The following is a 25,432-nucleotide window of genomic DNA, read 5'->3' as shown; positions in this document are numbered from 1 at the left end:
GCGCTATTGAGCCATAATAGCAAAAGTGGTACTCGGAAAGAAACTGCTAAAATAGTAAATGTCACATCATCCTGGAGTAGTATGAGATTATTCTAAAGTCCTCATGGGAAGGGCTGGGTGAGTTTTCTGTGGTAGTGGAATCCGATCTCAAGGTAAATCTTTTCCAGGGTCAACTTCTGTTTACCACGCACAGCTAAAAAAGCATTGGCAAAGCCATAAGGTCTGCCTTTCTGTTAGAGGAAGTATTGGGTAATAGTTAGGTAACTTTGTCTTTGTTGCCCCCGCTGTTCTAGAAAGGAAATAGAACAATAAATCAAGATCTGGGCGACTACAGCATGGAAGCTGACATTGGGACCCATTTGATGAACAGACTACATTGGCAGAGTTAAGCTGTATCCTTATAGCAGAGTATTTTGAAAAGGAGTCAGAACATTAAGTTAGTGCTGAAAGGCTCCTATTACGAGTCATGTATACAAATCTCGTTATTTCCCTAGCCCTAATTTACGGCTATGGGACTCGGACTCCCCTTAATTTTTAAGGGCAGTAAGTAATGGGGATTATGAGTTTTTACATCTTTAAGACAAAACATATGAAGGCCAGTGCTAGAAGGGGATTTGGCTAAATGCTTACTCTATTCTTCTGTACTTGAAATTATTTTAATAATATATGGTCTAGAGATTGTTAAAGCGGTCTATATTCAGGCCTAATTAGTGTACAGCCATCAGTATCCTACAACAATCCATGAAGAAATTGCTTGCCAAACTCTTCTAGTGGCAGTCTATGATAGGGGTGGACCAATATAATGCTAGGTTGAATGGCTTTGTAGACGACAATCACAGGGCTCTGGCAACTGGTGCTGTTTCTGCAATTCAGACTGGCTGACAGCCAATCAAAACACGCCCCTGTGGTAGACCCTTTGGATTGGATGCTGGAAACCCATTTGGTATGACAGTGCAGGCCTCCTTGTTTCATTTTGCAAGCAGTTTTCTTAGGTTCGTCAAGAAATCCAACCTTTTGTCTAGACCGCTCACGCAACAGTTATTGTTTTTTTTGTAGCCATGATGTGCTCTGCAGGCAAATTAAAAGGAAAAAAGTGGATTTCTTAATGTTAGCATTTTGGCAAAAACCTGTGTACATTACAGTTTTGGAGATCCACCAAAAGAAATACAGGCCCATTCCGAAGTCATTAGGGGACTGTCCTGGAGTACTATATCTCGGTCTTGAAATCATTGTGGAGCAATACATGTCATCGAATTAGCATGAAGTCATCATGGATCATCCTGCAACAGTAAATGATCATTACATGTTTTCCACTGAAGTAATCACAACACCATCCTGGACTAGCTATTGTGATTACTGTAGAGTCATTCAATTTAAATAATTCGCCCTTTACGCATACTTTAGGATCGTTTGACATAAGTTCCACAGATCATTATTGAAATAGTCCAGAAGGAGTCCTCAGATGACTTCAAAATAACTCAAGGATGATCATCCTTTTTGACTAGGGTTAGCAACATACCACAGGATGCAGCATGGAGAACAAACTCTCCAGAGGTTTGTGCCCCACGACCGGGATTCATCTTCACAATGAGTGAGATTTACAGGGTGTATGCACCCTCTCCACATAGATCATAAATGTCTCCTATATCAGCAGACAGGAGTGGGACTTGTGCTCACTCTCGTACCACCGTATATGGCAACTGGGCACCTACGGCACTATGGGGAAAAGACCCCAAATGTCATTCTGGGAGACTACCAAGAATGTGAATGGACTGATAGATACCTCCCAGTACAACTCTAAAGTTTTGCATTTGAATCGCAGAAACTGGGTAATAAATAGCTGTAGTTTATAGGTTGTATTAATCTCCATTATTGTGTACGCCTGTTGCTCTCCTAATGCACCTCTCCCTGACTGTAGAGGTGTGGCAGATGCACGCTGTACCCTTTTTTTAGGATACATGTTCTTGCATTGATGATTATTGACTGTTAGCTTTGAATGAAATGTGAATTAACAATTGAGTTTCTGTGCATATAGGGGTGAAGTAGAATTGGTATAGTTTTTACAATATTTGGCCTCTACTGTGTTGGGTGGGTCATGAATAACACCTTTATCCCCCTGGCCCTGGGTGGAAGGCTTGGTAATGATGGTAACAGGTCTCCTATGAGTGCCCTCTTGCAAGAGTGCCTGGCTTTAGGGCAGGCGGTAGTCTCTGAGGCTATGTGTGTGTTCACTGGGCCTCACCTTCTAGGCTTGCCTTGATTGGCTCACTTGTCACCAACTCTTTATTTATTTATTTATTTATTTATTTATTTTGAAAGTTTTATATAGCGCGAACAGGATCTTTGCAGATATCAGAGCGCTTTACACGGCTGGGAATGCCAGCAAGAGAGTGGGGTTACCCATAAGTAGTACAGCAAATAAATAGTACAAGTATAACAGTTAAATGTGTGCATAGATAGTCAGTGGCATCAATCATACAGGTAAGATACATATTCATAGAGTTCGAACAGCTAATTAAATGTGTGCGTAGATAGTTAGTAGCGACAATAATTCAGGTGAAATACATAATCGAGGTGTTACTCCAACACAAAATGGCTCAAGGTGAAATACATAGTCATAGAGATCGAACAAAGTAATACAGGTCAGAGTAGGGTCTTTCCAAATCCAAGCTGATAGGTAAAGTGTATTTGGCCATAAAAATAGCTTTTACTTCTTTCTTAAAGAGTGTGAAGGAGGAGATGAGCCTGGTTTCAGGAGGGAGTGAGTTCCAGATCCTGGGTGCCATTCCTGAGAAAGAGCGTTTATAGGTTTTTACCTTCCGGAATCTTTGAGGTTTTAGCAGAAGATTGTCTGTGCCTCTAGTGTTTCTAGAGCCGCCAGAGATTGACAGCTTCTGAGTGAGGTATCCGGGAGAGCTCAGATGTAGAGCCTTGTGTGTCATGCAGGCGATTTTCAAATGTATTCTGGCTTCAAAAGGCAGCCAGTCCAGCATTTTCAGATCAGGTGTGATGTGCGAGTGTTTTTTTGATCCAGTGATGAGTCTGGCTGCAGCGTTTAGAGAGGCTCTTAGGGGTGCAGTGCTGGTTAACGGGAGACCGCAGAGGGCGGTGCTGCCGTATTCAATTCGTGGGATTACTAAAGCTTGTACTGCAGTTTGGAAGTCTTTGGCTGGTAGGAAGGGTTTAAGTTTCCTCAGTGTATTGATTTGGAAGTTCGCTCCCTTAGTGGCTTTGCTGATATGCTGCTGCATGTTAAGGTTGGAGTCGAGGGTTATGCCTAAAGATTTCGCTGAGTTCACTATGATGGGTTGGACATTGAGTGCCGTTAACTGTTTAAGCCAGGTTTGCGTGATGGGGATCTTCGCGGGAGGTGCGATCAGCAGGAATTCTGTTTTCAGAGCATTGAGTTTGAGATGATTATCAGCAAGCCAGGATTGGGTGCTTCTAATCGTGGAGTTCAGTAGTAAAATGTCGTTGGGGGATTGTAATTTGAGATATAGTTGGGTGTCATCTGCGTACATGTGAAAAAGTACATTGGATGCTTGAAGCAAGGTGGTGAGAGGTTCCATAACTAGGTTGAACAGGGTTGGAGATAGGGAAGATCCTTGGGGGACGCCTAAAGACACAGGTATTGGAGAGGACATCAGGTTGTTACTCTTGAATTTCTGCGACCTGTTGTGTAAAAAGGAGGTGAACCACTTGAGAACAGTCCCAGAAAGACCCATTCTTGTGCTCAGAAGATCGAGTAATTTCTCGTGTTTGACAGTGTCAAATGCCGAAGAGAGATCAAGCAGGATGAGGAGGCAGGTATCACCTTGATCTAGGATTTGAAGGGCGTCGTCAATTATGTGAGTCATAGCAGTTTCAGTGCTGTGTCCTGCCCAGAAGCCTGATTGATGCGGGTTGAGGAGATCAAACAGGTCGATGTGTTTAGTCAGTTGTAGTTGAACGCATTTTTCCAATAATTTGGCGAGAGTGGGAATATTGGTAATGGGACGGTAGTTGTTTAGGTCGGACGGGTCGGCAGTAGGTTTCTTTAGCAAAGGTGTGACTTGTCTAACTTTGAGGGAGTCAGGGATGGTTCCTTCTTGGAGCGAGCTGTTGATGATTTTAGTCCAGAGAGGAAGGAGCAGTGGGATGAAATCTTTGACAGCGTTAGCAGGGAGGGGATCCGTGAGGTGATTGGAAGGTTTCAAGGTGTTGAGCAATTTGCCTATTTCTTCTTCGGAGTAGGTTTCAAAGGTTGACCATGTTGCATTGTTTTTAGGTTCGGTGGGTGTTATGCAGTTGAGTGTGTTGTGGAGTCTTGCGTCATCGCAGAGATCATTCTTTATGTTGTCACTCTAAGTGCTTGACTGTAGGCAGGCATTCTATTCTCTGGCTAGGTGCACAAACTCTGTCTTTAAACTTTTCTGCCTCTCTCTCAGGGTGCAGGATGCGGGCAATGAGTGCCAGCACATCCTCCGTCGGCTCTCAGGGTCTCTGGTACATCAAGGGCCTACCCTGGTTATGGAACCCTGCCACCACCCTGGGCATCCACATCGGTAGTGGCAGCTGACGCTTTGTATGAAGTGAGTTGTAATAAGCAAATTGTGAGTGATGGGAAACGGACTGAATAGCAGTCTTTTGTGATTTATTTTAAAAAGCAGACTTTAGCATAGATACCTACATACACAAATATACTGCCATCTTTGAAGCTTGCAATGTGTAATGGACCATCTAAGTGAAATACTCACTACCACTGCTTTAAAACAGTCCACTGTGGATACTGGTTAGTCTCCATTTTCCATGTTATCCATCGTGAAATGCTGTCCCGTGACGAAGGCACGCACTATATGAACAAGCATGTGCAATGCAATAGGTCTTGCATTTACGCGTGTTTAAGCTGTTAACATTGTAAATGACCATGTGTTTTATTTATGTTTTAGAAACCAAAACATAAATAAAAGGCATTGTCGTTTACAATGCCAATAGCTTAAACTCGCATAAATGTGAGACCTATTGTATTGCAAATGGTAGGCATCGCGGATAACAGGAGGGCGGGTGGGGGACGGGGAGGGGGAGGGAGATGGCACGAACAACTGGAAGGAGGGTGGGTGTGGGGGATAAACAAGGGGCAGCAACGGGAGGGTGGGGGTAAAGAAGAAACCAAAGCAGAAACTGAATAAAGAAAATAGTGGTTAAGTTCTAAATACCACATACTGTGTAACAACAGAAGTAAAGGTGCCAGTTGCCATGGCAGGTGACAAAGGAAGAGGTGGCGGTACCAAGGAGGGACTAACCAGCCTATTAACGAATCAGAAGCCAGCATTTAGGACAAACAATGACACAAGCCAATGGCAACTATGGGGAGAGAGTAGGCGGGGCTTCCATTCGCTACTCAACCACAAGAAGTCTCGCAGAGCAGTGCATGCACTCTTGCTCTAGGCTCGACCTAAAAATATTTTTTGGAAGTATGGGAAAAGGGAAACAATTGATCTGTAGACTGGTGCCTGAAGACATGCTAACTTTGGAAGCGTTAAAGCCTTTTTTATAGCGCTCAGACTTTGTGGAGTATCCTAGCGATGCTTTAAATAGTTGGTTTAACGAGACACTTCTTTTCACCCAGTCAGTGTCCAGTTGAAATAAGAAGGCTATGGACATTAATACACTGCAGTGTGAGCGTCTGTCGGCTCAGAGAATACCATCACTTTTTTTTTACTGCATGATGTACAGCCATTCACTACATGAGCAAGGACTTCTTGAGTCACTATGTGATAAATGCCTGTTCAACCTCCACACAGCCTGAAGAAAGTCAACTCGCTGCTTACAGCGCACTCACATACTGCCTGATGACAGAGCTCTTACTACACAATGAACATTCATTTGCTACCTCTTGTGCATCCACACACTGCGTGCTGACTGACTTCTCCCTGCTAGCCTAGAAGGACATCCATGCACTGGTTGGGGAGCACGCAGAACGTGCCTTTGCTTTTGTTGATTGCTTGCTGCACATCCACTCAATGTGCATTATCCCACCAACATTTGGGATCTCACTTAGCTGCTTGCTTAACCTTAATTTTTAGCCTGTTGAGAACTGGCTCACTTCCTGCTGAGCTTCTACACAATCTGTCCACATACTGCCTGCTGAATGTTCCCTCACTGCCTGTCGAGAAGTCACTCAGCACCTACTATTCCCTAGCTTTCTGTTGAGCACCGTCTCATTGCCTCCACATAGCATTACCTGTCTGATTCTTCCCTGCCAGCTGATTTTTCCCCCTTTGCTAGTTGATTGTACACCCCCTTACCATGGTGATTAGGACTGCCTGTTGAGTTCCCACTCACTGCTTGTGGATCACCGGCTAGCAACCTGCTGTCTTAATTCAGTGCCTGCTTAGCGTCCACTGATGTGCTGGCAAGCTTCTTCTGCAATACTTCCACACACTACCTACTGAGACTTTGTTCACTTGCTGCTAAGTATACCCACACTGCCTCCACGTATCATCTGTTGTTTGTTCCCTTACTGTCCTTTGAGAGTCTGCTCACTACCTCCTTAGCTTCCTCTTAAGCATCTTGTCGATTCTTGCCTTGTTACCTCTGTACCTTTCACTCACTGACTGCTATGAGCCCATTATAATCATTATTGTCCATTTTCCTTCACACATGCTCACCATCTTCGGAGTATCCCCTAAATGTTGACTGTCACCTGCCTGCTGAGTCCGCTCATTGCCTCCACACCTGACTTGCAGAAGGTTCCATCAGTGTCTGCGGAACATTTACTAGCCTTCTGAGCACCTACTTGCTGCCTACTTACTGTCCCCCAAGCATCAGTGTACTGCCTGCTGAGCATACACTAATGTCCTGTTGAGTTTCCATGCTCTGAGCCAAACACTGCCTGCTGTGTCTCACCCTGCTTCTTGATTAGAGCCTTCTCAGCATCCACTCACTGCTTCCTTAACAGTTTTTGTAGTACTTGCTAATGCCCTGCTGAGTGTCTGCTGATTTCGTGCTTACCACCTGCTCACTGCCTGATGAGCATCCTCTCACTGCTTCTTTGATCTTTGCTGAGTTCATTGTAATGTCCTGCTGAATGCCACTCATTGTCTTCTGAGTTTCCTGCTCTCTTCCTGTGTAGGTTCCTGCTTACTGCCTGCTGAGTATCTACCTCCCAATTGCTTCCTGAATGGCCATTCAATGCCTCCAAAGCAGCTACTCTTTGGCTGGTGAACCTCTGTTCTTTGTTGATTAGCACATGCCTCTTGGTGTCCAGTCTCTGTCTGTTGATTGGCAACTCACTGCCTGCTGAGCACTTGTTGGTTGCCTGCCCAGCACCTACTCGCTGCCTGTTGCAAACTTACAGGCCCAGCTTAATAAGTATCTGCCTTCTGACCCGCCACTCCCTGCCTTCTGAATGGCAATTCATGCCTTATGAGCGTTGCCTCACTACCTGCTGAGTACATGCTCACTGCTGATAGGCGTCCTCTCACTGCCTTCTGTGCTGAGCTCCACACGTTAACTCTTCTCACTTCTTTGTTAACATCCACTCTACCTGGCACGTGAGTGGCTCGGCCCAAGCCCTAAGGACCTGTCTATACACGACCAGTTGGGAATGCTCACTTCTCCTCCAAGCCAGTCCATCTTTGCTATGACATCTTTTAGATAAGACTACTGGATGACACTCCTGAGTCTTCATCCCTGCTCCCTGTGTACAATGAATTATAGCAGTTTGTTGTTTCAGGTTCCAGATGTAGGCCCTTCTGGCCATATACATCTGGGGCCCAGGAGCAGCCATTGTAACTGGCACCCCATAAGGCTTTATTGTTTCTGCTAGTTAGGTTAGTGGGGTGACTTGTTTGTCTACTGCAAGTTCAGAGGTCCCAACCAGCCTGCCTGCCTTATCCTCCTTTCTGCTTAGGAGCAAATTCACAATTCCTGCCTATAATGTCCTGGAGCTGTCTTTTGAGACTGTCAGTGGTGACTGGCTCGGTGTGTTTTGTACTCTCTTCAGGGATCTGCACATCACAGGTCTGATTCAGTTGTTCATTCTTTTGAGGTACATTTGCTGAATACCACGGAGGTAAAGCATGCTTTTAATGTGGTACAAATGTATACAGTACCACAGAGATCTGCTTGTAATGTGTCAGAGCTCTGCTTGTAATCTATTGGGCACTGGTTAGGGTCCAGGTGCGTTCCACTCTGCCCTTCACTCTTCTGAGGTTGATAAAATGAGTACTACTGAGATGAGAAAAGGTGTGCTGAAGGAGCTACATGGAGAAAAAATGATTATGATTTTTTTTAAATGTATTTAAACATAGCACAGAACTCGGTACAGAGAAGCAATGGGATGCTTTTCTAGAGAAGAAGATTTCTGTAACACGAGGTGCTGCACATAGGACAGCATGTGTCATTTTGATGAAACAAGATCACCCCAATCCGGATGCGAGATCCTGGAACTGCTACTAGACCAAACACTGTACAGTACTTTGTATTTAGAATTCCAGGCGCAGTGATACTATATTTGCTGTGTATCTCAGAGTATGTTGCTGTAGTGCCAAAGCGAGGATTAAAACGAACACATTTTAGCCAGTACATCTCATCCATTCTGTGCACCTCATGGGTCAGGGCTGATCAGATAGTCCCTGCATTAACCTTATGCAGTGATATTTTATTGTACATACAAGTTTCTGTTCTTCTGTCAAATGGGCATTCTGCAGCACGGTGAGTGGATTTGGCGCACAGGAGTATGTTACTTTTATTGAACAAGATACTGCAATTGATCGCTCAGTATTGCTAACAATTCAGAAAAGGGGGTGGTGATGAACAGAGTGTCTGAATTAAGCAGACCACTCTTACCCAGTCCAAAGATCAGGGCTTGATCCATCACCGTTATTTAGCTCACTGCACCATCCCAGCTCAGAACCTGGCTATATGCAAATCAGTCTGTCCCTGGCCCAGTGCATCATGGGAACAGGGCAGACTAAACTACCAAGCCAATTCTTCACCAGAAAGGAGACAAGCTTCCGGGGACCGGTTTCTGGCATTTCAGCCGTCGGCCCGGCTTGCTTGAATCCTAATGGTGCAGTGAGCAAGGGACTCATGTCTAAGTATACCCTGCCACACCTATAGTGGCCAAAAACGATTCAGAAAAGGGGGTGGTGATGAACAGAGTGTCTGAATTAAGCAGACCACTCTTACCCAGTCCAAAGATCAGGGCTTGATCCATCACCGTTATTTAGCTCACTGCACCATCCCATCTCAGAACCTGGCTATATGCAAATCAGTCTGTCCCTGGCCCAGTGCATCATGGGAACAGGGCAGACTAAACTACCAAGCCAATTCTTCACCAGAAAGGAGACAAGCTTCCGGGGACCGGTTTCTGGCATTTCAGCCGTCGTCGGCCCGGCTTGCTTGAATCCTGATGGTGCAGTGAGCAAGGGACTCATGTCTGAGTATACCCTGCCACACCTATAGTTGCCAAAAACGATTCAGAAAAGGGGGTGGTGATGAACAGAGTGTCTGAATTAAGCAGACCACTCTTACCCAGTCCAAAGATCAGGGCTTGATCCATCACTGTTATTTAGCTCACTGCACCATCCCAGCTCAGAACCTGGCTATATGCAAATCAGTCTGTCCCTGGCCCAGTGCATCATGGGAACAGGGCAGACTAAACTACCAAGCCAATTCTTCACCAGAAAGGAGACAAGCTTCCGGGGACCGGTTTTTGGCATTTCAGCCGTCGTCGGCCCGGCTTGCTTGAATCCTGATGGTGCAGTGAGCAAGGGACTCATGTCTGAGTATACCCTGCCACACCTATAGTGGCCAAAAACTCGAAGTCCGTCAATTGGAGCGAAAGTGGCGAACAGCCTATTCAGAACAAGATAGGGCCAACTCCAATCCAATCCAATCCAAAAATCTTTATTTCGGCCATTAAGACCATAAAAGATGCATAAAAAGACATACAACATTTAAATCAACATTTGATACATGTTATACAAATGGATACAAGTTTTGGAAGTAAAAGTTAAATGAGATAAAAATGAGTGAGAAAGATACATCACAATTATATTCATTGGGTTTAAAATAACATGATGTAAAAACTTTCCTGTAGGGGGCTAAAATTTGGTTTAAGACAGTGGCCGGAACTATCATCCTATGTTGGTAAAGCCTTAATCAACTTGGACCTAATACGCCACATGGCGAACAGATATTTAGAGACTGCAAAAACAATGTGAGGGGAGGAATCAGATTTCAATATTCTGTAAGAAGTTGAACAGTTTCTTATTGCCATGTTTCTGCATAAAGGCACCAACCAATACTTCCTTGCAGACCTATAGGTGGAGCAGAAAAACAGGACATGGATTTCCTCCTCATCACAGGAATTGCAGCCAGGGCATAGTTTGTCCCCTCCATTGGTCCATTTACTCGTGAAGGATTTAAGGGGGAGGGTTCCGAACCGCCACTGTAAAAAAAGCTTTCTTGCCGAGACCGGATAGATAAAATCCAAAAAAGATTCGAATTTATAGGTATTTTTGGATTGGGTAAAACAGTGGGTTAAAATGCCAATGCTGGGTGCAGTCAATTGGGTCACAAGATTTTGTTGCTTGCAGCCTTTCACTAGACTTTTCCGAGGGACCTTGATACAACCAGTTTCGGGGGCCAACCACAATTCATTTAAGCCTAGCCGGAACAATTCTTTTTTGACAAAGGTCAGCCAAGGGATCTTGTCATTGACATTTAGATTCATAACATGCACAAGATCACTCCTGTAGTGGTTAAGCTCCTTAGTTGACCAAAGTCTATGCCAGAATCTTATGGGGTTGAGTTCAGCATCCTCCCTGATGGATGATAAGCCCAAGTCAAGACGTAGGGGAAGCAAGGGAGTTGCAGCTGGGAGGGCCAGGAGGCGCCTCATAAAATTATTCTCAACACGTACCAACTCATTTGCAGCTTGGTGTCCCCAAAGTTCGCTGCCATATAATGCAGCAGGTTTTGCTTGGGTTTTGTACATCTCAACTGCGGGGGCTATAGGTTTATAAGTTGAGGTGTTAGTGATCTTCAGGATAGCCCCAGACAGTTGAGATAGCCTTATTCGCGAGCTTGCAATCTGTGGACACCATGAAAGGTTCTCTTGAAGGGTTACGCCCAGGTATTGGAATGTTTTTACCCTCTCTAGGACCGTGGAGTTTAGGGACGGGTTAGGTCTAGTTGTGGAGGAGGGGTTAAAGATCATATACTTGGTCTTCCCGGCGTTGATCTTGAGGCCAAACTGCCTGCAGAAGAGATCAAAGCCATCCAAAGTTCTCTGAATACCCATGGGCGATTTGGAAAGCAGGAGGGTATCGTCCGCAAACATAATTGCCGGTACCCTCCTGCCTGCCAAGACCGGGGCGTCGTTGTCTCCAACATTGGCTAGGTGCGAGATGACACTGTTCATATAAAGGCAAAAAAGGGTTGGGGCAAGTACGCACCCCTGCCTGACCCCCCGGGAAACAGGGAACATTTGAGTCAAAACACCACCCCGCCCACAACGTACCTGGGCGAAGTTGCCCTGATGGAGTCTTATGATTGCCTGGAGTAGATTAATGGGGACTCCCATCTCCCTCAGGACCTCCCAAAGTTTTTTCCGTGGTACAAGGTCAAAGGCTGACCTCAGGTCTACGAACACCATGTATAATCTCCCGCCCTCGATGGTCACTGTTTTCCAATAAAGGAGAACGAGGCGGAAGATTTGGTCCATGGTGGACGTATTTTTCCTGAAGCCAGCCTGGAGAGGGCTTAGAATTTCATTTTCCTCCATCCAATCCATGAGTTGGTCCAATATAAGTCGCGAATAAATCTTCTGGGGGACATCTATCAGGCTGATCGGCCTGTAGTTGGATGGGAGCAGAGGACAGCCCTTCTTGAAAATAGGCACTATCTCTGCCCCCAGCCAAGTGCAGGGGATCGCCATTCCACATGCTATTGAGTTGAAGAGGATGAGAAGATAAGGTGCCCAAATATCTGGATGGGACCTAAAGAGGTCGCCAGGTAGTTTATCAAGGCCAGGGGCCTTGCCCATTGCTAAACCATCTATTGCACTGGCCACTTCCCCTAGCGTGAACTCCAGAGTGTCTCCAGGGAGGGAGAGGAGTGTTGCAATAGTGGCATCAGTGTTTTCTAAATCATCTGCGTAAAGTTTCCCAAAATGGTCTTCCCATATATGTGCAGCTATATTGGGTTCGACCGCGGCTTTGGGTTCCCCTGAGCCAGTGGAGACTATGGACCAAAATCTTCTAGTGTCCTTGGCTATTAATGCTGCTGAGAGATCATGCCATCTATCCCAGTCCCAGTCTGACCTCGCACGGACCATAATGTCCTTGTAAAGTTGTCGCAAGGCAGACACCCTATTACGGGGGGCACCCTCTTTGACTGCAGCAATAAGATCAGATTTAGCCTTTCTGCAGTCCGAGTTGTACCAAGTGGAAGTTCTGGTTTTATGCTTGGATTTGGGTACCTCTGGGTAGAGGACCTCTCCCAGAGTTCCCACTAAGTCCTCGTGTATGGAGGGTAAGGTTTTGGATAGGTCCTGAGCACTGGAGCGACTAATTACTTCTTCCAATGCCTCAAATCTTGGGAGAACATGGCTGTAAATTTTCCCAATATTTTCTTCCGACTTGGAGAATTTCTGCCATCTCACCCTACGCCTGTTAGAAGCTAATACAAGGTTTCCCCGTTCATCTCCTTTCCCCGGAGAGGAGAGACCGGTGGACTCAGGAAGATAGTGCAAGGTAAGTGAGAGGGCATTATGATCACTGTCAGTGCGGGGGATTATAAGAAAGTCCTCAACCTTAGGCCACAGACTGGTATCAACAAAAATGTAGTCCAGTCTTGACTCCTGGTTTGGTCTATTAAATGTGCATTTTGAGGGGGTGTCTGAGGGTGTGCGACCATTGCAAGCTCTCAGCGCATAGTTGAGAGTTAGCGACATGATTTGAACCGCTAGTGGCGACCAGGCTCTGGGATGGGGGGATTGGCACGGTGGTATACCCCAGTAATCGTCTTCTGCCATGAGGGCCCCTTCCCTCAAGCCCTCTAAGGGTTCAAAATGACAGTTGAGATCGCCGCCCAAGATCACCTTATAATCTGTCGGCAGCTGACTCAAAAAAGATGCAAGGTCTTCTAATGTAGTAGACTCTGCCGTTGGTCCTACTGGGCGGGAATAAACATTTATTATTGCCAACTTCGGGGCGCCTGTCCAGGTTAGCAAAACACACTGGATATCATGGGAAAGCGTGGCTATACTTTCCGCTACACACCCAGTGTGAGATGCTATCCACACCGCCAGACCGCCTGAGGGCCTTCCCCTTCCATTCCAAGTAGCAGGGATTTCAAATACAGCATAACCAGTCTTGTGGACCGGTTCCCTCGCCCATGTCTCTTGAAAGAGGCAGATCTCGTTATTATTTATCAGAGAATCCCATTCTTCAGTTTGCATTTTGTTGAGAATCCCTGCAACATTCCATGAAAGTACCCTCAGGGCTCTGGACTTAGTATGGAGTGTAGGGCCTTGGCCCTCGGAAGTAACTCCACCACTGCATACATGGAAGCTGGAGAGCCGTGTGGGGGGAGATAAACTGTGTTTGCTTCCCGCTAGATGGGTTAGGGTTATGCCATAGTCATCTCCAAGCAGTTGCCGGGGAAGGTTAAAAGCTTGAGCAGCAGAATTACCGTGATGTTCTCTTGAGGCCCCCTCAGCAGTAGAGTGACCAGGGGAGCACCCCTCGAGTCAATCACAAAAGTCTAAACCAGAGAATGCTTCATATCTGTTGCTAACTTCCAAAGGTGTGAAAGGAAGCAAGTGGTCCATCCCCCCCAATTGGGAGGAGTGGTCCAAACTCCTATAGTTGGAACCATAGCCCCTCTGAGGGACAGATCCCCACCTGTGAGCATTCTTTTGGATCAAGGGGTCAGGATGCAAGGGAAGATAGTGGTTGTTTTGGTTAGGGCCATTAAGGCCTGTCGAGGGCATAGAGGGCCATGGACATGACAGGGGGGCCACTAGAGCTCTAGGATAAAAATAGGTGAGATCACACGGCATGATGGATTTGCCAAGATTCCCTGGCATCCAGCTCAGAATGTGCCTAACAGCTTCCGGGTCCCTGAAGTTGATCACAATCAGGTCGCCATCTATGTCTTTCACCCGCCCCCCCAACCAGGGGAGTCGGCGCACATGCACTATGTCCCCATTTACATTCCCAGGGAGTGGTCTGTTCTTAGACAGCCAATACATGGTCTTATTTTTAAGTTGTTGTGGGCCTTCTCGCTTGTCAGGGTCAAGGGTGGGAACACCCGTGAGCACCACTACATAAGGTAGTGGTTCCGGAGGCAGTTCAACCTGGGGGATCCTGCGTTTTTGGACTATACTAGGGGGTTCCCTCTCTTCAACCGTCTGGATTGGTCTAGGTATCATGTTATTTCCTCCCTTGGGGATGGCACCAGTCAGGTGCATGTCAGATCTAGAATCATTTTTGGAAGTTGAAGTTCTCAAGGGATTGTTGGCCACTTTTTTGGTAGGGAGATTGGCCACGGGGAGAGAGGCTGTTGTGGCAATGGTAGAGGTTATATGAGCCGCCTTAGCTAGGTTAGAGGAAGTTGGGAGGGGCTTCTTGGGTACAGAGGGTTTTAAACTATTTGATGAGCTGGCTAAAGCTGTCACTGTAGTGGGTAAGGGCCAACTATTGTAAGGCTCGTAAGGACTACGAAAAGCTTATTCTGAAACACAAAACCGACTACTTTTCGGAAAAAATTCTCAAGGCTCATAACAAATCTAGAGAATTGTTCAATATTGTGGAAAATCTCAGCACCAGTGACAGAACCTCTCTTCCGGTGGTCCCCACTCAGGAGCTCTGCAACTCACTAAACTCTTTCTTCATCGATAAAGTCTGTACCATTAAACAAAGTATTCCTACCACTCAGCCACCTCTTCTTTTCGCAGACACCTTTCATAATTCTGCTACCCTGGACTCATATCCCCCTATTGAAAGTTCCAACTTATCCAAACTCCTTACAAAGGTCAAATCCGGCTCCCCTGACGACATCTGCCCCCCTCACATTCTGAAAGAAGTGGGCACCAGCATCCCCGGGGGCTTACTTTCCATGCTGAACGGATCGCTTACACAGGGTAAAGTCCCAAACAACTTTAAAAAAGCCCTCCTCATCCCCCTTATAAAAAAGGCAGGAGCCAACCCGCTAGATCCGCTCAATTACAGACCCGTATCTCTGTTGCCATACTGTGCCAAACTTCTGGAGTCTCACGTCTGTGACAGCATCTCCACATTTCTGGAAAAATCAGAGTATCTTGCACCTAATCAGGCTGGCTTCCGTCCTTGCCATTCTACTGAGGCGGTCATTCTTTCGGTGCAGAATACTTTGAGGCGGAACGCGGACGAAGGGATCCATCAGGCTCTGGTGTTACTGGACCTCTCTGCTGCGTTCGACACGGTCGACTATACCATCTTGGTCGACCGTGTCGAGCAGGCAGGCCTCAGGGGCCCCGCGCTGAGCTGGATCCGTTCATTCATCACTGACCGAACTCAATCGGTCAGACTGGGCTCCTTCACGGCTCCTACCATATCTACCATCTGCGGAGTACCTCAAGGCTCCTCGTTATCTCCCCTGCTTTTTAATTTGTACCTACGCCCTCTTTTATACTCCCTCAGGAATGCAAAGGTAACCATCTTCAACTATGCTGATGACTTGCAGCTCATCTTTCCTTTGAACACCAAGGACTCTGTGGTAGAATTTCAAAACACCATGTCCCACATTCTGAGCTGGATGAGCTGCAATCATTTGAAACTTAACCCAGGCAAGACCGAACTGGTCTTGCCTGGACAGAGTACACTCAGTTGGAATCCCAGCTTCTGGCCCTCCTGCATGGGCGCCCCCCCATCTAAGTCATCCTCGGTCAAGAGCCTAGGCATCTTTATCAGCGAGGATCTCTCCCTAAAAAAACAGGTTGGAGCTGTTGTGTCTTCCAGCTTTTTTCAGTTGAAGAAAATTTACAAAATTGCCTGTTTCTTCTCCTCAGCTGCCCTCACTCAGATCGTCATCTCCCTGGTCCTGTCCAGATTGGACTTTTCCAACAGTCTCTACCTTGGGCTCCAAACTGGAGAGCTTAAACGCCTCCAGCTGGTTCAGAACCAGGCAGCCAGACTTCTTTTGAACATCCCTAGGAGGCAATCAGTCAGACTTGGCCTGAAACAGCTACACTGGCTGCCGGTTGAGCAACGCGTGGCCTTCAAAGCCGGGTGCATCCTATTCAAGTCTTTACACGACATTGGCCCCCTATTCATTAGAGACTTATTCAAAAGATACAGCCCTTCCCGCAACCTCCGGTCCACCCATAAATCCCTCCTGACTGTTCCTCCGTTTAAGAGGAAGCGTCTCGGAGGCAGCTGCTTTGACCACCTTGCAGCTGCCTTCTGGAACTCTCTTCCCCTTCACCTAAAACTGAGTGACAATATCCTCAGCTTTAGACATCCCCTGAAAACCTGGCTCTTCTCTCAGGCACATTACTGAGCTGCTTCATCTCCACTAATTGACTGTCGCGCCTTGTTCCTTCCGACAGCGCCATGAAGCCTCCGGGCGTACGAGCGCTCAATAAATGCTGATTAAAAAACGATCTGCTTGTAATGTGTCAGAGCTCTGCTTGTAATCTATTGGGCACTGGTTAGGGTCCAGGTGCGTTCCACTCTGCCCTTCACTCTTCTGAGGTTGATAAAATGAGTACTACTGAGATGAGAAAAGGTGTGCTGAAGGAGCTACATGGAGAAAAAATGATTATGATTTTTTTAAATGTATTTAAACATAGCACAGACCTAGGTACAGAGAAGCAATGGGATGCTTTACAGAGAAGATGATTTCTGTAACACGAGGTGCTGCACATAGGACAGCATTTGTCATTTTGATGAAACAAGATCACCCCAATCCGGATGCGAGATCCTGGAACTGCTACTAGACCAAACACTGTACAGTACTTTGTATTTAGAATTCCAGGCGCAGTGATACTATATCTGCTGTGTATCTCCGAGTATGTTGCTGTAGTGCCAAAGCGAGGATTAAAACGAACACATTTTAGCCAGTACATCTCATCCATTCTGTGCACCTCATGGGTCAGGGCTGATCAGATAGTCCCTGCATTAACCTTATGCAGTGATATTTTATTGTACACACAAGTTTCTGTTCTTCTGTCAAATGGGCATTCTGCAGCACGGTGAGTGGATTTGGCGCACAGGAGTATGTTACTTTTATTGAACAAGATACTGCAATTGATCGCTCAGTATTGCTAACAAGCATTGGCATAGCCAATAGGTCTCGCCTTTGGGACCTTATAAGTTTTTAGCGATGCAACAATTGATGTTGAGTGTCGAGTTAACGCTATATACAATTTTAAAAAAATCCTCAAACTGCAGGCCCGCTGCGTCAATGGAACTTTTTGCATTGTACATTTCACATTTAACATGCGGTTCCCTGGGAAGCAGTGAGGGGTTGGAAAGGGTTAAAAGGGTTGAGAGAAGGAACTTCTGTGCACCGTCCCGTGGCCGGGAGCCCCAGGTTCCAATGTTTTCCTAGGCTTAACATCATGTCATTCTGCGCACTTCTTTTAATCTCCAAGTGCCTACGAGAAAATGAATATATCCTTGTGTAACGTCGCTGGAGCTCATTTAAAGCACTCCAATACCTTTGTGTCGAGTTAACTCTATATACAATTAAAAACAAGCAGAAGACTACGCAGTGAGAGCCCATGGGCACCATCTAGAGACACAGCAACAGGAGAGGCTGACTGCTTGCTGCAGAGACGGGCCAGCGCTGGAGCAGAAGTGCAATGAAGCGGGTCTGCCTACGAAAGGATGCCGGCCCAAAGCACATCTAAGAAACAAAACCAGGAGTGATAACGTGCGCCGCTGAATGTAAACAAACACTGAACCCAATGGATTCAGTGTTTATTTATTGGTTTAATTTGTATATATCCTTCATGGGATATATAAGTAAATCAATGTATTAAGTACTATGTTTAATTGAATTGCTCTTCCGGACAGAACCATCATTGTTTGTTTAATTACCCGCCCGTGTTCTGAGGGTTCAGTGGTTGGGAATTTATTAAAATATCTACTTGTGCATGGGGCAGGTTGCTTCATAAATCTGCTTGTCCTGTATCAAAATCCACTTGTCTCTTTGGTGCCATGCAGTGTGGTGACAGATTATGGCAGCAATCTCATTAAATTAGAGCTCTTGTATAGCCTCTCTGATTATGCCAGGGCTCATATCGCGAACGCCATATAGCTGCACTTAATGCAAGGACATATAACTTTTGAGACTTTCTTTAATAATTGGGCCCCAAATTTGGTCCGGTGTTAACCATGACCTTTTGTGTTTATTAAAATTCTCTAATCTCTTCTCTTAGTTTTGTGCAGTGCCAGTAACTAATGCCAAAACAAGTCACGCATTGCCACAACTAAAAAGCTAACCGCCCATTTCAGACCTACTGACTTTGCCAATGCTTGTTTATTTGTATGTTTCCCATAATTTTATTGAAACTGGTTACACTGATTTTTTTCAATATGAATATTTTGGGAAATACTAGCATGCATCAACACATTTTACTAAATGATGCTGCAAAGAAACTGTACCTGCAATTTTACAGTAGTTTAGCAAAAACAAATTCCTACTTTCATTTTTTTAGGAACATTTTATATTGAAAGCAAAAAATTATTATTCTTGCTTTCAAGCTTCTGCAAATATTTGCTTCTAATTAGAAAGCATTCTGAGGGCATAATGCATAGCCTCATATTGCTAAACTTCGAAACCGTGTGTACACATTTTTATACTGGAACCACTGTCAGTAGTGCAGTCAGAACTTTCATTTACTTACAGCGCTCACCTTGTTAATAAAGGCTTGCAATTAATGAACCATAAACACAAGTTTGAACAGCATTAACATATGTACAGAAATAATAACTTAACTGCAGACAGTGCCCTTCCCTGATCCTTAATGTGATACTGCAAACTGGCAGTCAAAGGGTTTGTGCTGCAGGGGGTTGGGCCTACTTGTTCCAAGGACAAAATACACATTAAAACTTGTTGCCCTTGACCCCCAAACAATATGTCCTGGGCGTCGGGCTATAGGAATTCCACATCCCTGGGGTTACAGGGTTACCCCTTTACACTTAATGGCTGAATGTAAACAAGCGCGCGCATGAAAGGCAAGCAGTTGAGAAGGAAACAGGCAGCAGCTGTTTTCAAGCACACTCATGCTTGTGGCGGCATCCGCCATGCGGGAGCAAGCAGCGTCCAATTAGCATGCAGGCCACTGTTCGCTCCCGCAAGATGGATGCCGCCACAAGCACAAGTGTGTGCTTGAAAATGAGCAGAGCAACGGCTAAAGGTCCTCCTATGCAGTGCATGTGCACTGCATAGGCGAGACCTAAAAAAAGAGTTCTTGTAGAAATCTTCTCCAGCATCAGATTGTTTTCAGCTTGCCTACAGTTGCCCCTTTTACACTTGTCACTTGCCCGAACCATGTAAGTGTAGGTTTTAATATCTCCCCGTTTCTTTTATGCTGAGTTTGGGAGTATTCCGGGAGGATGAGAGGGCACTGGCAGGTTAGGCTGGATAGAGATGGATTCGATGTTGACAACAGCTGCCAAAGCCCTGGAAATATTAGGCTTCGATCTGTTCTTCTCTGGTGGTCATATTAGATTTGACAGAGGTGGTTTTGGATACTGAGGCTTGAGCCTATATGCTCCCTATTCTCTTTAAATTATTTAGTTACAATTTTGTTTTATTGTTGGTCTGTGACACATTGTTACAGTTGAGTTGGTTCACAGGTTCAGCATTGTGATGGACTGCGTGTAAAGTCAAAAGGGCTTGCAGAAACTTCAGCAAGTTTTTTGATCATTATGTTTTCCTTTTGATCTAGTCCTCTGTAGAATTTTCAGTTGAGTTTCCGAATGTGGTTGCCCCACATCTCAACACCTTGATCTCTGTGCCGATCTGCTGTTTTTGTGACATAGGGAGCACCCGCTGAAAAATGCAGGGCCTTGTGTTGGAGTTTTTGCAGAAATTTCTGATACTTATCCAGGCAGCTGCTCAACAATGGGAAAGCATATGTCATTGTAGCTCGGATAGTTTTATGGATTATGTGCACCTTGCACCGCATAGGCATTGACTTGGACCTCAGGAGCATGTTAAATTCTGCTACTTTGGTTGATGCGATATGCTAAGCATTTTCTGTGTGATTTCGTCTGCTGAGTTTAGAGCCAAGTCTTTTCCCTAGATAAGAGCTGCATTAGCTATCGTTTTTGGTGGAATATTGTTGCTATGACATTATCTGCGTAAAGTGCGGGGTCTGAATTAAACTCTGTGGGAATATAATTTGAAGCTATCTAGCAGGTTTACCAGGTAGCTTGGAAACACAAGCGTTATAAGCTTGTAGATCTACCCTGTGTGCTGTACTCGAGCAAATACTTTTGCTCATCTAAAAAGACTACTTCAGTTTTTGTCAATATTAAACACATGGATTATGATGTTCACCACTCTGAGTAGGTGAATGTTTTTTCTGTAACCAGGCTGTTCTTTGAGCGAAGGTTTTCGCCAAATTTCTATAGTTGCTGAGGAGGTCAAGAATGGCCTTTTCAGAGATCTTTAATAGCAGACTTATAGGAAGGTAGTTTACAGAATCTCTCAGTGATTCCTCAGGCTTAGGAAATATGACTTCAGTTTCTTTATAGCCCTTGAGGAAGTACTTGTGCTGCATATATTATTTGAAAATCTCAGCAAGACGATTCATTGCTTCGATTGGGAGCCTCATGAGGAAAATTAAATTTTTGGTCATGTTATGTTCCCTAGCGCGTACCCCACCGACTCCATGTACCAGCTTAAAGTGCATGTAACTTCCCTCCTGTACCAGCTATGAAGACGCAAATACATTTGCGTCCAACGTTAACTTGTCCTCTTTCAGATCCACCCTGAATGGATTATGTAGTCCGTTCCTAAGTATGCTATGCCACCGTCTTTTTGTAGTACACTTTACGTGTTTTCCTGCTCCAGCAGAGTAGGCCCTGAATTTCTGCAATCGAGCCTCTTTTGTGGCTCCTGACTCTGGCAGCCTCTGCCCAGGCTACCTCTGTACCCGTGAACTCTGACTTACTTTCAGCGCGGCCCCTCGCGCTCAGCTCAGCCTGCTTTCTGCCAAGACTGACTATAACCTTCGAGTTATCTGTTTCGCTCCTCGAGAATGCATTCCTGCCTACTAGATCCTGTAAACATCCTCTTCAGCTACAGAGCCAAAGGGCCGACCTGTCTCAATGCAAGTAATTCATAGCCTCTGTTACCATGCTTCCAGGGAAGGCCCCGTGCCCCCACGCTTCACATGTAGACACTTAGGCGCTTATACACGCATCCACAGTTAGCATAGAACAGCTTCTGCCCTAGAGACCTTTCCGTCCAGATAGTATAGTTCCTAAACATCAGATATCAGATATGATAGAAGTACAAGTTGATCTGACATGCCAGACTTCTGTCTCTTTCCGTCAGTGTAAATGTCAAATCCCCTGCACCCCGTCATTCACACGTCATGCAGCTGCGCGCGCATCCAAGCTTCCGATTTCTGCTGACACTGCAACAATTCTGTTAGCACCACCCCTTGGTGCCACCCACTTGCATCACCTATCAGTGACGTTTCTAGCACACACCCCTGGTTCACGCCTAGTTCACGCCTCTTGATTACGTATTAGTACCACATGTATACTGTTATCTTGTCTTCTCTCAGCTGTTACGCCTCTTACATTGATTCTTATGGTATAAATCAAGTATATAAGCTATGTATTGTCAATAAACGAGAGCGCTCTATCCCTTCTGACACCCCTGTGGTGGTCAGAACATGATATCCTGATCAGACCATTCCTTTTTGAGGAATAAAACCCTTAGAAACTCTAACACCACGGACTCTGTCTTTTTTCATCCGATCTGAGTTATTATTGATTAAGTACTTACCTGCATAGAAATTAAGAGAGTAAATTAATTATTTACGTCATTTTGGCGCCCGAATAGGGACCCCTCCCCCACCTCACGCGCCGGTTGGTGCGTTGCAAGCTATGTCCCCTGCCATCAGTTAGAAGGAACCTACGCGTACTGGCAGGATTTCCTGCATCTCCCTCTGACCCACGGAGGTGACGAAGACTGCGATCAGTGCCCAGACGAGGCGGTGAGGAGTGCGGAGGATCCCGACCAGAGCCTAGCCGAAAGAAGCAAGGTCCGAGGTGTTAAGAGGCCCACCAGGTTTCCGAAGTTTTCCGAAGTATTCCGAAGTACCGAGTCGAGTCCAGTCGAAGTTTTCCGAGGCCTTCTGTTTCCGTGCTTCCCGGTGAGTACCATTGCTGGGTCGTATCTAGACGGGTTTGGGTACGCAAGTCCGGTCTGCACTGTTTTAGGCAGTGTATCTGTACTGTTTAGCAGTATATCTAGTATTCCGAATTTCTGCACTGTTACACCAGTGTATCTGTACTGTTGAGCAGTACATCCAGTATAGGGGGGTAGTCATCTATGTCTTCAATGTTCTTATGTGATTAATGTTGTGGTATGAATGTGACTGTAAATGTGTATTATTGTGTTCTTCGTATAACCTAGCTGTCAAGAGTACTCAGGTATAAGGATTAAGCATTCAGTAATAAGTAAGCAAAATGCCGTTTTTCAACAAGTTAAAGCAGATAGGAACTAGGAAAGGGATACTGGAGGAAGAAATTCCTATTCCCCCTAGGGACACTCCAGGCAATTTTATGTACCAGAAGCATGGCATAGATGCCATATTATATCTAGATTTATGGGCCGATTACACCAAACACCTAGACGAAAGACACAGATGGCCTGTCACCGGAACATGGGATGCCGAGTGCATCATGAGGGTAGAAGAAGCATTATGGAAAAAGAAAGCTAGACAATCTCAGAAGGACGCCATAGAATTTTGGCGTAAGGAATCACGTAAGCGTGCTGACAAAGCACTCCGTAGAGAAGACAGACTTAAAGAATCAGAGAAAGACCAAGAAAACGAATTAGTTACTGAAGGGATTCGAGTAAAAACAGAACAAATAGACCGTGCCCGAAATAATCTTGTAAACGGTATGTATCTTGCAGCAGATGGCACATCTGAAGCCCTATCAGAAATACCGAAAAACTTACCGACACCATTAGTTCCAACTAAAGTAACGCATAAAACTACTAAAGATATATTCCTAAATTCATATTTAGAGGATGTAGTACCAGCTTACACCAATCTGCCTGTCCGTGCCCTGCCTACTGACAGGGATGGGGGTGGCACTACGCCCCCGGATCATGTCCCGCCAGTACCGCGACAGACTTCCCCTGTTCCGCCAGCTCCGCCACTTCCCGCACTCAAGATTGACCTACCGAAACAAGTCCTACCTGATCCTACTAAACGACAAATTCCAGTTCAGATACAGACTCCGCGGAGAGATAATGCCCAAGCATCCGCCGCAGGAGGTGCGACTGCGGGTCCGCAGACACCGCCATTAACACACAGATTCCATTTAAGGGACACGCAGAATCCTTTCCAGTCTCCCCACTCGACGCGTCTTGACGCATTCAAAGAAAAGATGTCAGTTTGCAGATATGATCCAGTACCCGGAAGAAACGATCTAATGATATTGGCATCCCTTCGGTTAAGATCTGCCACTGATAGCTTGCTATGCTATGTAGGAATGAAGGAGCGTCTAGATAGAATATATGAGTTTGTTCAGACAGGGAAAGACCCTGACAGTGTCAAAGATGCCATGCATAAACAGAAAGTTGACATTCAAGCCCAGATATTACGATTTTTTATAAATTGTCTAATAAGAGAACGAGACAGGCCCGAGACAGATCAAAGTGAGTTAGACGCATTAAACAAGTGGGGTCAAAATATAGCAGAGGGAAAACATGATAGGGGGGCTTGCATAGCCAGTATGTCCCAGAAAATTAGAAAGGCAGTATTAACTGCACACCGGGAAGGGAATGATAAAGCTTCCTCCGAGGAGGAAGAAGAACTTACAGCACCAGGAAGGTCTACAGATACTATAGCGTATGTAGGTAAGGGAAATTACCTTAGGAAAGGTATCCGTCCGGAAAACAAGAGAGTCTTTTTCTCTGCTTTAACAAATCCGAATTCTTCTGAGCATCAGTTCCAGGAAACTGATAAAAGGCTTCGAGACCGAATGGGGTACCATGTACTCAATTCTATGGATGAACAGGAACTAGCCCGGTCAGCCGTGTTATGGGCCGAAAACCCAGACATATATAATGATGATACGTTAGTGCAGACATTCTTGAACCTTTCCCCAGACGAGCAGAAAATAGCAGGTGTATACATGATTCAACACCTCCTCATCAAGTTCAGAAACCATCATTCCGATCCAGGTCCCTTACACGAAACATTAGAAGCCCTACTCATGGATAGATGGAGAGGTTTCAGTACCAAATTAATACAAATAATTCTAGAACAACGACGTAAATATAGCACCTTTATAAGCTCTGAATATGTTCCCCCGCCGCCTCCAGAAAGAAAAACGTATCACATGCAATGCCTGAGTAGCATTGAAAGTCAGAACCCCTTACGAGAGGTACACCCAGTTATGGGTGCGGATCAAGTTTTAAGGCGTGTGTATGTCCACACACCACTGACTAAGTTAGAACTGTTAGAAATGAAGAAACTAGTCCCGTGTCATGATAAAGACCCTGCAGGTTTTCACAGAGAGCTCAAAGACATGTTACTGATGGGGGATTACACGTATGATGATATTATGAAAATGTTAAAAGTACTGTTGCCCACGGGCATTTACGAGAAATTAAAGGAAAAGGATTGGGAGGTGGGAGAGTCAAAGATAGATTGGGCAGAAATAGAAGACGAAGAAAGCAAACGAATCCCAGGGGTAGGCCTTGGGGACAAGACTAAAGCATTGCCCGGATTAATAGTACAGGTTTTGCCAAGATTATTGACAACTAGAAAGGAAGATTGGGACGCAATCTCGTCCTGTAAACAGAAACAAGATGAAGATACTAGTGACTTCTATTCAAGATTCGAGAAATGTTTCATTATAAATAGTGGCCTACAACCTAGTAGCGAGTCATATCCACACCTTTTCGTATCAAAGTTAGTAGAGAATTCCCTACCATTAGTCAAAAATAGAGTGTACAAAGTTGAAAGTACTTGGCAGGCAAATACGCCGTCCCAGATGTTACAAATGTTACAATATCACCAGAACAGAATTAGAGAAGAACAAGATCAGGATCAGAAACGTATGAAAGACACGAAAATGAAAATGTTGGTAGCTCAGACGGTCCCAGCCGACGGTCAAAGAAAAGGTGGGGCCCAGACTAATCATTGTGCAGCTCCCGTTAAAGGGACATGTAATTACTGCAAGCA

General features: G+C 45.4%; 1 protein-coding gene across 1 annotated transcript in view; it reads left to right on the top strand.

The window, feature by feature from the left end:
- LOC147726612 (small integral membrane protein 15) overlaps positions 1-25,432 on the top strand; it is an 82,658-nt gene that overhangs the window by 14,608 nt on the left and 42,618 nt on the right. The gene's annotated exons all lie outside the window — the stretch shown is intronic.

Source organism: Lissotriton vulgaris, chromosome 3_1 (genome assembly GCF_964263255.1).
Source record: "Lissotriton vulgaris chromosome 3_1, aLisVul1.2, whole genome shotgun sequence".
NCBI classification, from domain to species: Eukaryota; Metazoa; Chordata; class Amphibia; order Caudata; family Salamandridae; genus Lissotriton; species Lissotriton vulgaris.
This window is presented reverse-complemented; position numbering and strand designations above follow the sequence as displayed.